This window comes from Triturus cristatus, chromosome 3_2, assembly GCF_964204655.1.
Source record: "Triturus cristatus chromosome 3_2, aTriCri1.1, whole genome shotgun sequence".
Lineage (NCBI taxonomy): Eukaryota > Metazoa > Chordata > Amphibia > Caudata > Salamandridae > Triturus > Triturus cristatus.
This window is the reverse complement of record NC_140584.1, coordinates 313,732,717-313,750,111: the sequence shown is the minus strand read 5'-3', so window position 1 is coordinate 313,750,111 and position 17,395 is coordinate 313,732,717. Positions and strand designations below refer to the sequence as shown.

Here is a 17,395-nt window from a genome sequence, read left to right as displayed (position 1 = left end):
GGGACAAAGCCAGATTGGGCCGGCGAGATGATAAATTCCATTAATTGGGACTGACGTACGGCAACGATTTTAGCTAGAATTTTATAATCTAAATTAAGTAGGGACAAAGGTCTGTATGACCCACATAATAACAGGTCTTTGCCCGTTTTAGGAAGGAGTATAACAACTGCATCATGGAGTGTGGGGGGTAGAATTTATTTCTCAAGGGCTTTGGCGTATACTTCGATGAGTTGCAGCGCCAGCAGGTCCTTGTATGCCTTGTAAAACTCCCCAGTAAAGCCATCTAGCCTTGGGGCAGAAGAGCACCGGATGGTGTCAATGGCTCCAAGGACATCACCTTGGAGATCGGTTCCGCTAAGAAATCCCGCATATGTTTTTCGAGATAGACCAATGCGATCTCGGATAAATAAGCTTAAAGGGCCGTGGGATTGCGTCCTAGCTTGGAAGTGTAGAGAGATGTAAAATAAGCAAGGAATTTGTCACAAATCTCCACGGTCCCAGTGAGTACCTGATCAGAGGAAGAACGCAGCTTGGTAAATATAGGCTTTGCTGTATGGGGGTCGAAGCATCTGAGCTAGCACCTGGCCAGGACGTTCACCCTCACCATATCGCCTAGCGGTTTGATATATGCCCAGAAAGAGTATCTCGCGGTCCGCGGTAACCCTGTACTCATTGAGGAGGGCCAAATGTTTACCCACCGTATCTGGTGTGGAAGTGTGTAATGTGGCATTGTCTAAGTCTGTTAGTTTGCGTTCTAAGTGAGCAAGTGTATTGCGGAGATCTTCGAGCACCCCAGCATGCTTGGCAATGCAAACACCCCTGATGTATGCCTGGAAACCCTCCCACAAAACCACCAAAGTGTCAACCGAGCCCGTGTTGATGGTGAAGTAGTCTTCGATGGCTTCGCGATCTTCAGTGTGGAAAAGGTCATTGTTGAGGGCGCGACTAGGGAAGTGCCATTGCCGTTCAAACCCCTCAGGCCGGGGACCCTAAGAAGGAGCTTAACGGGGAAGTGGTCAGAGTATGTTCTCAGGAGTGTCACAAGTGAATGAAACCAGCTGGAGACACCGGGGGAAACAAGCCAATAATTGATTCTAGTCCAGGTGTTGTGTTGGCAAGCATAATGTGTGTATTTGGTGAAAGAGGGATTGCACATGATGCCAGATGTCGAGGAGGGACAATTGCTCGCAGACACGGCGCGCACATGGTTTAGTGCTGGGGGAGTTGGCAGTGCCATCTAATTCAGAGGTTGAGAAACAGGTTGAAATCCCTAGGATTTAAGTAGGAGTAGGAGAGGATCTAACTTTAAAAGCTGGGCTTGCAGGGAATGGAAAAATTCCGGGGAGTCGGTATTCGGGGCATAGACACATATCAAGGCCGCGCTGTGACCCATGAGAGACCCAGTGACAATGATGTATCTACCCTTGTTGTCTTTCACAACTCAACAGAGACTAAAGTGGACCCTTTTGTGAATAAGAATGTCTGTGCCCCTAGCGTAGTTGCTGAAATTGGCAAAATACCTGTGCGCGCCCCAGCTGGAAGCAAAGCGAAAAGGGTCGGATTTAGGTAAATGCATTTCTTGCAGAAAAGCAATTTCCACGTTGTGCCGGAGAAAATAATGGACAACATTATTCCTCTTACGATTATCATTAAGACCCCTGACATTCCAGGACATCAAGTACAAGGCAGAGGGAATTACCCAGCCAAGTCATACGGAAGACGTGGCATGAATGACAGATATAATCACCAGCAGTAATATGCTAACTGTGACAGTGAACAAACCAGCAAGTAATCAATAGCATCAGTACAGTAGCAATTATCCCTTCCCAACCCCCAGCCAACCTCACTACCAAAAAAGCGAGGCAGATCCACAACAGATAACAATACGTGAAGTACCAATTGACTTTACAGTGGAATGAGAAAACCCTGGAACAGTACATCCGTGGAAGTAGAAACAGACCCAAGGTGTACACCATGAAGGGTGGCAACTCCACGACAGCCGTCCAGCTACTTATATCATTTTGGAGTGATGAATAACATTATACCAATACGGTCCTGCAATAAGAGAGTAACAACACAGCAGAGTCAGCCTGTCCCGGCACCGGAAAAGAGTTCCATACTTGCGTCGGAGCCGCTGTGCAGAGGGGAGTGCCCACCTCCGTCTGCAACCACCTGGTTGTTGTTGTGTTTGTGGGCTTCACAGAATTCCTGTACCTCTGCAGGGGTGTAAATAATGCGAGTCCAGTCGTTAACATCTACGTGCAATCTGGCAGGATATAACATGCCGTATTTCAAACCTAAGTTTCTGATGGTGGCCTTGACCCCATTGTATTTGCGACGGGCCTCTTGCACTATGATGGTAATGTCCGGGTAGAAGGCAAGCTTGAAGCCCTGCCACGTGGTGTCTCTGCGTTCCCTGGCGAGGCACAGAGCGGTGTCTCGATCCTGAAAGTTCATGATGCATGCGATAATAGGTCTCGGAGGGCAGCCCGGATTGGGCCGTGGACCCAGGGAGCGGTGAGCATGCTCTCCCACGAAGCTGGGGGTAAAGGACTCTTCCAAACATATCAGCCAACAAAGTCTCAGCAAAGAGATCGAGGCGGCTTGTGGCGGTGGTCTCCGGCACCCGCAAAATGCGAATGTTGTTGCACCGGCTTCACGCTCCAAGAGGGAGGGTCTTCTGTTTAGGATCTTTGCGGCCCATGACACTAACCAGTGTAGCAAGCGAAGTGGCAGTAGAACAGTCCCAGTGATGGTGACGGGCAGAAGACAAGTCAGGGCCAGTGGTCAAAAATTGCAACATGGAACATTCAAGTGTAAAACCCCGTCCAGGCCCCGAATTTGGCGCTGAGGGAAGATGGAGTCCCTAGAGAAGCATGCAGGGGGCAGGCGGCGGAGTGTACAAAGGGCGCAGCCAATCGTTCATAGGAAGCAAATGCGAAGGGCGCAACGCCCAAGTATTGTGTAATGGCCAGGCACCAGTCATGATGCACAGGAGTGATGAGGCCCCAATTAAAAGGCATGCAGGGGACCAGAGGCAGTCACTGTTTGGGGCGCCGACACTGTTGTGGAGGCAGGTGTTTGACTTCACTTGAGAGCGTCGCGGTGCAGAGGCAGCTATGCTGTAGGCAAAGGCATGGAGTAGGCCCAACAGCTGTGGATCACGCTCAGGAGGAGCCGTGCATCAGCAAAATCATGCTTCATGCTGAGAGGCAATCGGGCGCAGCGAGCAATGGGCCGCATCCAGCATCTCCCCCGCTCCATGCCTCAAAGCGGCTGGGTGGCTGCCTCCAAGGCTCGCCCGTGGGCCCTGTCCCCATGGGGCCTCAGGGAAGCAGCAGGAGCGTGCAATGGGGCCCGGGGGCAGCCAAGCGTGACCGCAACTGGACCGGGCTGGAAAGTATATTGGGGGGGAGAGCTTGGAAGCAGCCCGCACCCGGCGCACTCACCACTGTACTTGTTTGCAGCTTCAGGCAAGGACCATCTCCTCTCGCCTCCACTTCCCTGCGGTTCCGCGTGGAACAAGATCGGGCCTCCACTGCCACTCGCTCCACCCCTCAGCCTGCCGGACTCCAGGAACTTGCTAACGCGGCACCTCTCCACCAGCAAATTGTACCGTCATTCTCAGTTTGCAGCGGTGTCGAGCCCAGAGAGGTTGCTGCCGTAGATGCGGGGGATATTGTTGCATGGCTGGGACGGCTGGAGGAGCTTCAATGCCGCGTGGCCATCTTGGTCGGCAGTTTGGCCAAGCACCCCCCAGGCAGTGCCTTTCTAGCGGACGAGCGAGCTGACATTTTCAGGACCGGTCGAGCAGCTGCATTTTGAACCAACTGCAACTTTTTTAAGACCTGCTTGTTTGCGTCTAAATATAGGCTGTTGCAATATTCCAGTCTGGATAAGATTAGGGCTACTGCAACTGTTTTACCTGCAGTAATAGGGATGAGATCAAATATTTTTTCAATGATTTGATCAGGTTAAAGCACATCCCTGCCACTGACAAGGATTGTGGCCAAAAAGAAAGGGTGGCATCAAACTTACCTCCCAGATTCTTAACTATGTCCACTGTGTTAGGTGGGGCTGGGAAGTCTTCAGGCCACCACTTCAAGCGGGTTATCTTTGCCTATTAGCATTATTTCAGTCTTGTCATATACACCCAGGAAAGCACAAGCACTGAGATCATGAATTGGAAATGTACTAAAGTTTATGCAGATGCTTGTTAGAGGAGGGCTATGATGAAAAACAATAATGTAAATAATGTCAGAAACACAACCACCCCACAAAATGTAACAGAGATAGAAATAAGGCAAATGCTTCAAGATTTAAAAGAGCTGAGCACTAGGCCCCAAGAGCTCACTACTAAGGGCCCGATTCCGATGTTGTTGGGAAGGCCTCCAAATCGAATTTGGCTTTTCCAGATCCGATCCATAGCCCTTGTTTCTGAACGAATCGTACACAGGTCCCTACGACCAAGTACGATGCAAAGATCTCGTATGCTCCGACCGGATCGTTTCCAAACCCGATCCTGAACGTATGACTTGTTCGTAGCTGAATCGTGCCACCCAATGGAGCAGGATTCCGTCCGAGCGCGTACAATGCGGTAAGGCTGACAGTGGCAGTGTCGACCGACCCCGCTTGATGCCAGGTACAGTGTGAATTCTCTGCTGATGCTGTATTGCTGAAACGCAAAGTCAGTGCTGTATTGCTGAAACGCAAAGCCCTATAGCGATATTTTAGAAAGCTTGATTTTAAAGTTGACAGAATTGTATATTTTAAACTGTGCCACAATATTCTCATTCAGGGCTTAGACGCTTATCTTAGGCATTGACAGGGGTTAAAAACTTACGTGTACACTCAGCGCTCTGTGTTACAGCCTGCCCGCCCTGGTCCGACTCGGTATCCAATACCGTTGAGCGGAGGGCGGGACAGGTACGAGCCTGAGTGACACACTTCCGCTTTCCCGCTGCAGCACTGAGCGGGTAGCGCTCTAGCCTTGCTGTTACTGGGGCTATTTAGCCACTCGTCGGGATCAAGCGCGCAGCGATTGCGCGCAGGGAGGCGCCTCTAGACGCGCCGAAGACAAGCCAAAGACCTGCCCGTCTGCGCCCGTCCGCGCCAGGACGGTGCCAGGGGCCATGGCGGTCTCACCTATCTCCCCGCTTGTCCCGCTTCCTGCCAGGATTACCTGCTCAGCCCAGGTACTTAAGGATCTACAGATTGTTGATTGTCATGAAGACCTTAAACTTATTGTAGAAGGACCTTTTACATGCTTACATTGTAAATCCCAGTTCACTACTCTGAAGGGAGAAAGCCCTGATAGATGTGTGAACAGCCATACACCATCTTACAAAACACCTAAAATTGCTGGTCATAAAAACATTCTTTGCAATTTACGCTCTTTACCTAAGCATACCTCTGAAGTATGGGACCTAATCTCTACAAATGAGCCTGACTACTGCTTCATGACTGAAACGTGGCTTAAACCCCATTCCACTCCCTCCATTACATTGGCCATTCCTTCAGGATACAAAATGATTAGGTTAGACAGACCTAAGAAAATAGGTGGAGGGATTGCTATTGCTCATAAAAATCACATCAATTGCTCTGTTTTGGCAGAACTCTGCACTCCGGACATTGAATTGCTGATTTTTAAAACAACTCATTCCACCAAACAAACCAGATTAGGAGCCCTGGTTTATCGTCCCCCTGGACCTAGCTCCAACTTTGTCAACATATTACTGGAAAATCTTGCGCCATATGTTCAAAAAGACAAAGAATTCTTGCTAATAGGTGACTTCAACCTTCACAGTGAACTTATAAATTGTAAAGAAGCACAGGCTTTTCTTAACGATCTCTCATTGCTAGGTCTCCAACCACACAATGTGGGCCCAACTCACGTGGCCGGACACACTCTAGACCTGATTATAACCAATTTCCCTAGTGTCACATGCCTTCCCCCTACACAGGTCAGCTGGACTGACCATTTTATCCTTGAGTTTTATACTCCCTATCCTGCAACCACTACCCTCAAAACCACCAATATCCCTGAAATACGGCGGCAATGGCATAAAGTTAATGAGGCCTCCTTTGCTGAGAAATTTGTCCAACCCTACCATGTGATTCCTGATGATATCAATAAAGCTATTGATATGTTTAGCAAAGACATTAAAACAGCCATAGATAAGATAGCTCCATTAAAACAATTTAGACCCCGACCAGCCAAAAAACAAGAGATCTGGTTCTCTGAAGAGCTCAGAAATCTCAAGAAAACAGCCAGGAAATTAGAAAAGATTTGGAGATCTACCCATCTGGTAACAGATAGGAAACATTATTGGGACGCTCTAAGTGTATATCATAAAGCTATCAGAACGGCGCGAAAAACCCATATTACCACTCTTATCACGGCTGCAGACAACTCCCCCAGAGTATTATACCAGGTCCTTCACTCTTTCACCAATCCTACAGCATGTGAGAGTGCAGATACTTCGTCACAACTACTTTGCGACAATATATCGCAATTTTTCTGCAACAAAATCGATCTCATTTATGCTAAAATAGTCAACTCTAACAACAATTTGACTACAAATACAGTCCCTATCTTTCAGGATTCAGAACTTGATAGTGGCCCTCATACTTTAGACCTCTTCCCCCCTATCACTCCTAAAGAGGTGTCCTTGCTCATGACGCAGATTAAAAGTGGAAGTCCTGATGATATCATCCCGGCAAGACTCATGCCCACCTTGCTCGGAATCCTATCTCCCACCATCGAAAAACTTGTTAACTTATCCCTCTGTACAGGTTCTGTCCCCAAGCAGTGGAAACAGGCCTTAGTCAGGCCAATCAGGAAGAACACCACAACTCCATGGACTGATTTGTCAAATCTCAGACCTATTTCGTTGCTGCCATTTTTGGGAAAGCTCACTGAGAAGTATGTATATCGTCAGTTATCCAGCTACATTGAGAAAGCTGGCGGCCTAGACTACTCTCAATCTGGGTTTAGGCCGAAACACAGTACAGAGTCCACCCTCCTGTCTGTCACTGACGATCTGCATATGTTTCAGGACAAAGGCTACTCGGTAATTTTGGTGTTATTAGACCTTTCAGCCGCGTTCGACACCGTGTCACATAACATCCTCATTGACCGGTTGTCGAACGTAGGGGTCAAGAACAAGGCCCTTGCTTGGCTAAGGAGTTTTCTTACGGATCGGACCCAGACTGTCACCATGGGTGAATACAGATCAACTGAGGTAGAGATTACGAAAGGGGTGCCACAGGGCTCCTGTTTGAGCCCAACACTCTTTAACATCTACGTGGCACCCCTGGCAAGAGTGATGCGCAAATTTGGTTTCATCCCCGTGTCATATGCGGATGACACGCAGCTCCTCTTTCCCTTTCAAAATCTCACCACAGAAATAGGAAACTCCTTCTCCGCTGGCATGAAAGCCGTCGCACAGTGGATGTCCACCAACTTCCTACAGTGCAATGTCAACAAGACGGAAGTAATGCTGTTTGGAGATGCCAAATTACTGTGGACTTCTGACTGGTGGCCATCTGATCTTGGCACTGTTCCGGAGCCCAAACAGATTGTCAAAAATCTGGGGATACGCCTTGATCACGACCTTTCCCTCAAACAGCACAGTAACATGGTAGCTGGCTCATGCTTCCACACCATCAGCATGATGCGCAGAATATTTCCACTGCTACCGGATTCCTTCAGAAAAACTTTGGTGCAAGCCCTTATATTGAGTCGTATTGACTACTGTAACGGACTGCTCCTTTCTGCTAATGAAGGAGTTCTGGATAGGCTCCAGGTGGTCCAGAATACGGCAGCTCGCCTTGTCCTAAATGCTCCCCCCAGAACAGCATCAAAACCTCTATTACAGAAACTACACTGGTTGAGCATTCGACAAAGAGCCAAGTTTAAGATATGTTGCATTATCCATAAATGCTTAAACGGAAATGGCCCTACATACCTGGAGCAGAAATTTATCCCCTACACTCCCTCCAGATCGTTGAGATCTAGTGAGAATTTTCTGTTGGCAGTACCTCGTGCAAAAAAAACCAGACATGGAGGGAAAGCTTTATCTGTTGCAGGGCCCACACTGTGGAACAAACTGCCTCTGGCCCTCAGGCTCTGCACAGACCATTTAAAATTCAGGAAGCAACTGAAAACTCTGCTGTTTACTGATAAAATCTAGACCCTGCCCCTCATCTGCATATTTATTTAGACTCTATTTGGTATCACAGCGCAGAGATACTCCGGTTGGAGTTGATTCCAGCGCTATAGAAACCCATAAATAAATAAATAAATAAATGCATGATTCGGATAGCCACATCAACTCCGTCTCTGCTGTAGCAGGCCCCCCTTCACCCGGGGCCCTTTGTATCTGTCACGGGGTGTGTGCATGGTTCCCCCCGATCCAAGCATGCATAGTGTGGCAGGCAAAATGGGGTGCCAACCACGGTATTTACACTTGTTCAGCACTCACCCCTTTTTTGCAATGGGACCTTGTGTACGGGTCCGTACACAAGCTCCTATAGGAGCTATGGGAGTCTGGCCGAATCAAGTCTGTACCCATCCGGTTGCATAGTACTCGCTTGAACGGCTCACTAGAAAAGCCCTCGGGTCTGATTCGTACAGAGGGCTTTCCTAGTGCGATCGAAACCAGGCCATAAAGTTTTAATAGACATACTCCCTAATGTCCCTGCGTACATTACAGTCCTCTACCAGCAATTCCTATTTTAAAACAACAAATATCATGTTTGAAAAAATCTATAACTCAAAAAGTTACAATTCAAACCCCTGCTTTCCCTAGAAGATACCAAGACATGCACTTTCCAGAACCACAAACAACAAACAATACCAAAGAACCTTTCCTCTTGCACGACAACCAGAATAACAGCAGAATAATAATCATATTTGCAATTGAAAAACACCTTCTAAATTAAGTCAATGCAAAATGTGGATGGTGGATGGATCTTTTAAAATGTGCCTTGCACCACTCACACAGATATATACTATACATGGTTACTATCATAACAGAAACATAATTCTCACTTATTCACTGCTGACTAACAAACAGAGTGTAACTTTCTATGAACCTTTAAACCATATCAAACTAAAACAAAAACTAACTCTTCACATAAAATTATAATAGACTTTGAACAGGCAATGATACAAACAATACTTAAACTTTACCCACACATAGTCATGTGAGACCAATTCAACCAAAGCATTCAGAAATATATGCAAATATCTACACTAAGGGCCTAATTCCGAGTCTGGCATTCGAGGACCACAACACTCATGGTGGTGCAGCAGTGGCAGTCCACCAAGCGTATTACGAGTTTCCTCTCCTCCCGGGTTTACATGGAGGTTCCTCCTCCATGTAAACCCAAGAGAAGATGAAACAAAGGTGGACCACAGGGCCCCCTATGGCTCCTCCGCTTGTGCATGTACACAGGGGGGCATAACATGTGCCCCCGTGTGTATGCACAAAAGTTCTTGAAAGTCCATGCCGTGCAGGAACCTTGTGAGGCGATCCCATTGCAGTTCCTTTTCCAAAGGCATTGCTGCCTTTAAAAGAGACACTGCCCTGGAAACACCATGCCGCCTGGCAGCCGGACTACAAATAACTTGTAATCTGATCGGTGGGCAGGGGTGAGTCTCTGTGGTGCTGGGGCACGGCGGTAGAGTGCGTCCACCCCCGCACTGCAGAAACTCATAATTGGGCCCCGGGTGTATAATACACAATGAACATGAAGTTTGCATTTGAAATTAAATAGGTAATGGGCCTGGTATATGTACCTGTAGCAGATGTAGTTAAGTTCCACAACATGCTAATAGAATAGAATCCCCATTTTACTAAATAAATTACCAGAATCTTAGTATACTAAAGGACTACTTTGAAGACATGTGAGTTAGCAGCCTTCACCACTCTGGACACAGGCGCCAACCTAAAGTCCATATAACATGTTGGAATGTCTACAACAGCACTATGGCTCAGCAAGTAAAAAACAACAGCCCATTGGAATTATGTCACAATGCCTTGCAAGCCACACTAGGAAGTACCCAGATAACACTCTACAAATGTTAATCCCTCCAAAAAGAACAAAGCTACCAGCAACTAAGGATAGAACAGGCAATAAACCAAATCAAACATAAAATAACCATACAAACGGAATAATATGAAATGCTAGAATTCAAAGCCAGACTCTCTGTAAATAGCAAAGGAGTAGACTACCTAGAAATAATAGGTAAATCACTATTATAAATCACCTAACTATCAATATACTCACAACTAAAAGAGAGAGTTGCAAAGTCGAGGCAAATTAAGGATCATGACAAGATCACCAGGCACTTAGATTGAACAGGGTAGGATTTTGTAATGCAGTTGGGGAAAATGAAAGCAGACAGATGTTAGTTTGCTTACTTGAGCTGTCAAAGATTCTGATCAAACATAAAACCAAGGTTCCAAGCAGAAGACACCTGAGTGGGGGAAATTCTTGCTAAGAAGTGATCTGGCAGTAAAGGAAGGGAAGTGGAGCAAGATCTCAGTTTTGTCTCTATTTAGCTTTTAAGAGTTTCTGCTTATCCAATCCACCAATTGAGCATACAGTCACGGGAATTAGCCTGTGACTGCTAAGAGTTTTTCCCAAAGGAAAAAATAATATAAGTATCATCAGCACATTAGCCTCAGCCCTAAATATTGAATAAGGGAGGCAAGCAGTTGTAAATAAAGTTTCAACAGTGTGAGGCTAATAGAAGAACTGGGACTCCGTATTTGATGTCCTTAGAGACTGAATTAAATGGCGCCTGGTAGGCAGCTTGTACACTGCTGGTGAAAGAGGATTTGATTGAGTTGAGAACTGTTCCTTGATTCCTGACTACTAGAAGATGTGTGAGCAGCAAAGTGTGGGAGACAGTATAAGATTTGGCAGACAAATCAAGCAAGACCAGAGTTGAAGCGTATCCTTGGATGCAACCATTCTTAAGATGTCCGGGATGGAGAGCTGTGCTATTTCCATGCTATATCCTGGGTGAAATCCAATTGTGCTATTTCTAAAAGATTAATGGATTCTATGAAGGTGGAATTCTGCTTGTTTACTGCTTTTTTCACTGGTATTTACTGTAAAGGTAACAGAGAATGGGTTGGATGTTACTCAATACAGAAGGGTATGTGGAAAAATTTTCAGCAGATGTATGACCAGTGCACATTTCTAGTCAGAGGTATTGTTGCAATAGAAATGAAATTATTAAAAAGACTCTGTAAGCACTCTAGCATCATTGGAGGCTGGAGCATAGAATAAGAGAAGGACATGGGTCTAGGGAAGAACCTAATGGGATGGTACTCATGAGATTCATGAGGTTGAAAGCCAATAAACAGTTGACAGAACAGATGCTAGTGATCTTGTCTGAAAAAAAATTGGTTAGGTTTTCCCTTTAAGCTTGCAATGGAAATGGGGTAAATATGGTACACCTAGGATCAAGAGGAGTGAAAATTATTGAATATTTCTTTATTTATTTTCGTGTGTTGAAGATTTTAGTCATCAAAAAATGATCTGTTGTTTTAAGAACAAGGTTTCTACATGCAGCTACCGTATCCACTTTTTTGGTCTATTACCAAATAGTCAGATCTCCATTTGCCTTCAAGTTTTCTTCCCCATATTTTTGGCATTCTAAGAAGGGGTGGGCAGAACTCATGGACTTTCACTCCGTGCAGTTCTGTGGAGTTACATGAAAACTCCATGAAATTCCCAAGAGTTCGGAAAATGGGCGGAAATCAGCAGGATGCATAGCTCGCTCTGATTTTGAACACAGGGAGCTTGTTCGGCGCTGAAAAATCAGTGAAATCGGCACCACTGCTTCTCAAGCTGATTCTGCTGCTGTTCAAGTACATTTTTGACTCAAGCTGACACTTTCTCAAAGCGAACGGTGGTGAAGGGTCACGACCAACTGAGACCACCTGCGTTGGGAAAATCTCACTGGGTGCCCTTCTAGTGCCCAATAATTGCACTAGGAGATGCCATTTCTCACTCACCAACTTACTGTTTGTGAGCCCTGTGTGTAGGGCTCTGAGCCCTCATACAGTGCTGACAATCAAAAATGAGGCTGCCCACCTAAAAGATGAATCCATGGGTGGTTCTGTTGTGATAAGAGGCACAATTGGATGGGAGCAGAACAATGTCAATGGCACTCAAGTTTCAATAGCATTGTTTACCAAACTCATTGCAGTCTGGAAGGGTCCAGATGGATCTTTATAAGGGACATTTACAGTTCCTGTCCAGTCCTCCTTCTCACATACCTAGATAAGCAGGTGGGATGGGCAATAACAAATGTATTATATTTTGCACCAGAGAGAGATGACTAGTCAAACATATTGTATTCTCCCAGGACCAACATGTCACACCTCATCAAGAGCCAACTACTGACACTGGAGAAGAGAAGGAGGCTGGCAGAAGCAGAAGGAGAACCAAATTAATTACTGTTGAGGCTCTCAGGCACTCGTACGTTACTCTTGCACTTCATACTAAATTTACTACTTTGGCTATTCACCATTTCTGAGAGTAAATTTCACACAAAGGAGCCGATTAGGATTACGTTTGGAAATGCAGTCCAAACGACGTGGTAGCAGAAATTAACTGTCTGCATGTACCGCTGGAAAACTGGTGTCAGATTAGAGTGAACCGCCAGGAAAAGCAGAACGATGAGGACGGATTTCACAAAACTCTGCCAGGACCGTCCGGAAAAGCTGAAAATCTGTCCGCGGCAGTCAGATGTGATGCGAAATGACCAAAAACTGCAGTCCGACCAGCGGAATGAACGCAAGTGAAATTACGATACGATGGCGGTGCCAGCAGAATGATCAGTTGTTTCCGACCACCGCAATCGCAGAAAATGAAGAATGGGAGGACCGGTGGGAGGACTGTTGCATTCTGATCGCTTCAGTTGCTCCAGGAAGAGTAATGGCATTCGAAAGCCACCACACTACAAGGCTACCAAGTGTGGCTGTATATCTGGCTCAGCCTAAAAAAACACCTAACACACCCCAATGACACATCCCCATGGCAAGTAAAAAATATAAATCCTAGGTCAACCCACACAAAACACCTGACATGACTACTCCATTATGACCCACCCACATAGCTGAGTATAAAACCAGCCCCTTCTCTGCCCAGAATCCTTAGCACAACTCCAGAACTGAAGGGCCCAACCCCACAGCACAAAAGAGCGGCAAATCAGCACACATCACACCATCACAACCACACACACACCCCACACATCACCACCACCACCTTCACACCTGTACCTTTCACCCGTTTGCACATCACACACCAAGGCACAGAAGAAGATGCCCACATTCACTGACAATGAGTTGTCAGTCATGGTAGATAAGATAATCAGAGTAGAACCACATTTATTTGCATGGTCCAACAGACACCATTAGCCACAAAAACTCAAACGTTGGAAAGGATGGTCAACAAAGTCAATGCAGTATGGACCACCCGACGCACCATGCAGGACATCAAGAGGAGGTGGCATGACCTTAAAAGCCGGGCGAAAGAGCGTGCCAACAAAATCCATGAGCTGGCTCAGAGGACTAGTGGTGGCCCTCCCATTCCATCACTAACATTCAATGAATGGGAGGAGAAGGTGCTTGCCATAGGGCATCCAGAGATATTCTCACAGGAATACCCAGGGGAGTGGAGGCTGGTAAGTACCAACAAGTGTCTACCATTACATTGCCATGTGCTGTCTTGCACAACTACAAAGCTACACTTCCTAAACACAAATGCACTTATGTACAGCACACTCCTCCCAACACATGTCTCACAAATATAACATTTCCTTCCACTGAATTACCACAAAGGTAGCTAGCAATATTTCTATGAGGGCATGTATACAGGCAGCCAGCACTCCAACTCCCACCAGGCACCCCTTTCGCACAGCTGAGCAAGATGCAGACCTCCCTACACCCAGAAGCATATGGCATCCATTTCATTGTTCCCATAAAACATACAGGTAGTTAGCCTTCTCATGGTCTCTTGTCTCGCCCCAGAGCAGGATGGAACACTTCCCCCACCCAAGAGCCATGTGTTACCTTCCTCTGCTCCACTTCAGAGGTAGGAAGCCATCTTAACAGGGAGGGGTGTTTTTGGGTGGGACGCCATCACTACAACTCCCACCAGGCACCCTTGTCCCACAGCTCAGCAGGATGGAGAACTCCCCCAACCCACAACCATGTGGCAGCCATTCTATTGCTCTCATCAAACCTACAGGAAGGTATCCATCTTAGCAGGGAGGGGTGTTTGTGGGTGGGAATCCATCACTACAATTCCCACCAGGTACCCTTGTCCCACAGCTCAGCAGGATGGAGCACTCCCCCCACCCACAACCATGTGGCAGCTATTTCATTGCTCACCTTCACCTAGCAGCCTGCACCAAAACTCCCACAAGGCCCCCTTGTCCCACAGCTCTGCAGGATGGAGCACTCCCCACACCCACAACCATGTGGCAGCCATTTCATTGCTCACCTTGACCTAACAGATAGGTAGTCATCTTAACCGGGAGGGGTGCATGGAGCCATATGACCACACCAGCACTCACATGTCAGCCAACTTGGCATAGATCCAAAAGCCACATCCAGTGTGCAGACAGCTAAGCGTACGTAACTGTCATAGAAATTAAACTTTGACTCACCAAATCACATGTTGAAGAAATTCTGGGCCCAATCATGCACAGCACAGAACGCAATGTGTAAGTGCCATGGTATCAGAGCATGAAGGCCCCTATGTACACAAAACATGCATGGTCAATCGAACAAACAAAGTAAAGTATATGATATGAAAAAGGCATGTCTAACAAGACAATGGCTAGTTCTTTCTTATCTGAAAGTGATTCCATGCAGAGCAAACCAAAAAGACTCATCACATAAAGTAGATGACAACATGTCCTTGTAAACGCACAATCTGTACATGGCACATGGTTTCTATTTACATGTCATCCCATGGACAAGTAACGTATGTACCTCAACATCATGTCATCATGCTGAGTATCCTGCATCCATACCAGGTGATTGCAATGTAAAGTGTTTGGTGAATCAAATATAACATACAAACGTCTAACACCAAGCTTGTGGAGTGCACTTCAATGACCATTTGACCTCTGTTCAACAGGAGATCCATAAACAACTGCAGTAGAAGGCAACACCAACCTGCAGAACCTGTCTCCCCCGGAACATGAACTCTCGGATGCAGACTCCCTACGTTTATCGGATGAGGTGTACCACGTCTCAGGCCCTTATTGTCCCCACCACCACCATGGCAACAACAACAGCGCTGACCCCTGCTGCAACAACCTGTGCGGCCTCCACCATCACCATCACCACTGCTGCCTGAAACACTCTCCCTGCCTCAGTGCTTACCAACACCACAACACAATCAGAGGATGACAGGAAGTGTGTGCGGGTGCATTGACAAAGTGTCTTGCACACTGCCGCCCGGCTTGTCTTAAAACTTCCACGAAAATCTTCCATCTCCGCAGCCCTTAAGGCCTTACACTGGCTCCCCCTGCATAAGAGAATCCTCTTCAAAATTCTCATTGTAGCCTTCCGAGCCTTCAACAAATCCGGTCCTTCCTACCTGACTAAACGCTTCCCCCATTATACTCCGTGCCGCTCCCTTAGATCTTCACAAGATAACCTCATGACCCTGTCTAAATTCAACCTGAAATCCAAAGGCGGCAAAACTCTAAGCACCTTAGCCATTAAAGCCTGGAATAATATGCCAAGGCATCTCAGGCTCCAAACAGTCGAGAAGCCATTCCGGAAGCTTCTAAAAACCTGGATCTTCAAGCTTCCCGACGACTGGTCCAAAGCTGCCATCTAGCCTCCCTCACTTCACTCTGTGACTTGGAATCAGGACTCATAGCGCCATGATGCTCCTTCCGGAGCGACCGTCTGCGCTTTAGAAATACCTTTCCAAATTCCAAATTGAGGGCCAACGCCACAGGTCCAGGTCAGCAGGGCAGGATGGAGGGCAACTGGGGGACAAATACGGGAGGACACTGGGACCGAAGCCCTGGCCACCATCGCCAGAGTCCTTGGGGCATATTACCCAGGGACAGATGGGCCAGGTTGTGGAAGAAGTGTGTGAGCTCCGCCTGCTGCTGAGGTCCATGGACACACGTATGGGCCAACTTGTGGACCTTATGGGCCAGCTTGTGGGTGTTCTGAGGGACAGACATGCGGCCCAAATGGCAGCTCAACACCCCCCAGTGACCTGCATGCTGATACTCCCAACACCTCAGCTGCGGCCACAGAGAGGGGTGAGCTGCAACAAAATGACTCCTCAGACACAGCTGAGCCTACAGCAGAGGTCCCCCCTGCCAAACATACGAGGGGCCGTCCGAAAAACATCAGGGGAGGATCACGTGGCAATGCACCATCCGAACGCTAGTCGCTGAGTCAGCCATGATGGCACCTGTGTTCCCCTTGACATTGACTTTGTTGACTATCCTTACCCACATTGCCATGTTGATGGCAGGAGTCTGTTGGACTGTGTGACTACATCAATGTGGTGACTACTCTATTCGTCTCATTTACCATCACTGACAACTCATAAATTTACTTAGCACAATTTCGTAAATAATCACTTCTCTGTCACAAATACTTTTTGTAAATAAACACTTTTTACACACCTATGTCTTTGTGTCAGCACCATGTTTATCACAGTATGTACAATGTCAACTCAGACTCCAGTGTACCAGAAGCTCTGATTGTGATGAGGCATTGAGAGGGTGAAGGGACCTAGAAAGACACAAGAGAATGAGATTTACTTGTCAGGTGATGCCATTACTGCTAGAACACACCACTAGTCATCAACGTACACAAACCAGCACACATAACAATGAGCAACAACTTCAACATAGACATGAGGTACCTGGATACAAATACCCTGTGCCACACACAGCAGCCATTTGCATAGTAGAGCCAACAACAGGCAGCAGTCAAAAAGATCATCTATGCCTTGCCACTACCATCAAAGACAACAGACAATGTAACTGCTGTACAATGTCACTTACACTCAAGGGAAGTAGTTGATGAGCTGTTGACGCAGGTCAACACCTTCCTCATCTTCAATATCATCATCACCAGGTTGTGGAGCATGTAACTATGATCGGACACACCTTTTGGGGATAGTAGAGTAGTGCACCTCCGCTCTTGTCCAGACACCGGAATCTAGACTTCAGAAGCCCAACATATGCTCCCCCACGTGCATCATTGTAGCAAACTTCACCAGGGGTCTTTGGATTCCTCAGTGGGCTCAGCAACCATGGCCGGTTGGGATATGCAGAGTCACCTAGGTGTGAGATACATGGAGCAATTTACTAATATAA

At 46.9% G+C, this 17,395-nt stretch overlaps 1 long non-coding RNA gene across 3 annotated transcripts in view; it reads right to left on the bottom strand.

Annotated features, from left to right (window-relative positions):
- Nucleotides 1-17,395, bottom strand: part of LOC146857257 (uncharacterized) — a 184,759-nt gene that overhangs the window by 64,368 nt on the left and 102,996 nt on the right. For 2 of the 3 annotated variants that reach the window (XR_014979556.1, XR_014979558.1), the window contains 2 exons: nucleotides 17,081-17,358; nucleotides 16,697-16,805 (listed from right to left, as the gene is read on the bottom strand). This is a non-coding gene — a long non-coding RNA (uncharacterized LOC146857257). The remainder of the gene's footprint in view (nucleotides 1-16,696; nucleotides 16,806-17,080; nucleotides 17,359-17,395) is intronic. The other variant, XR_014979557.1, reaches the window with a different exon arrangement.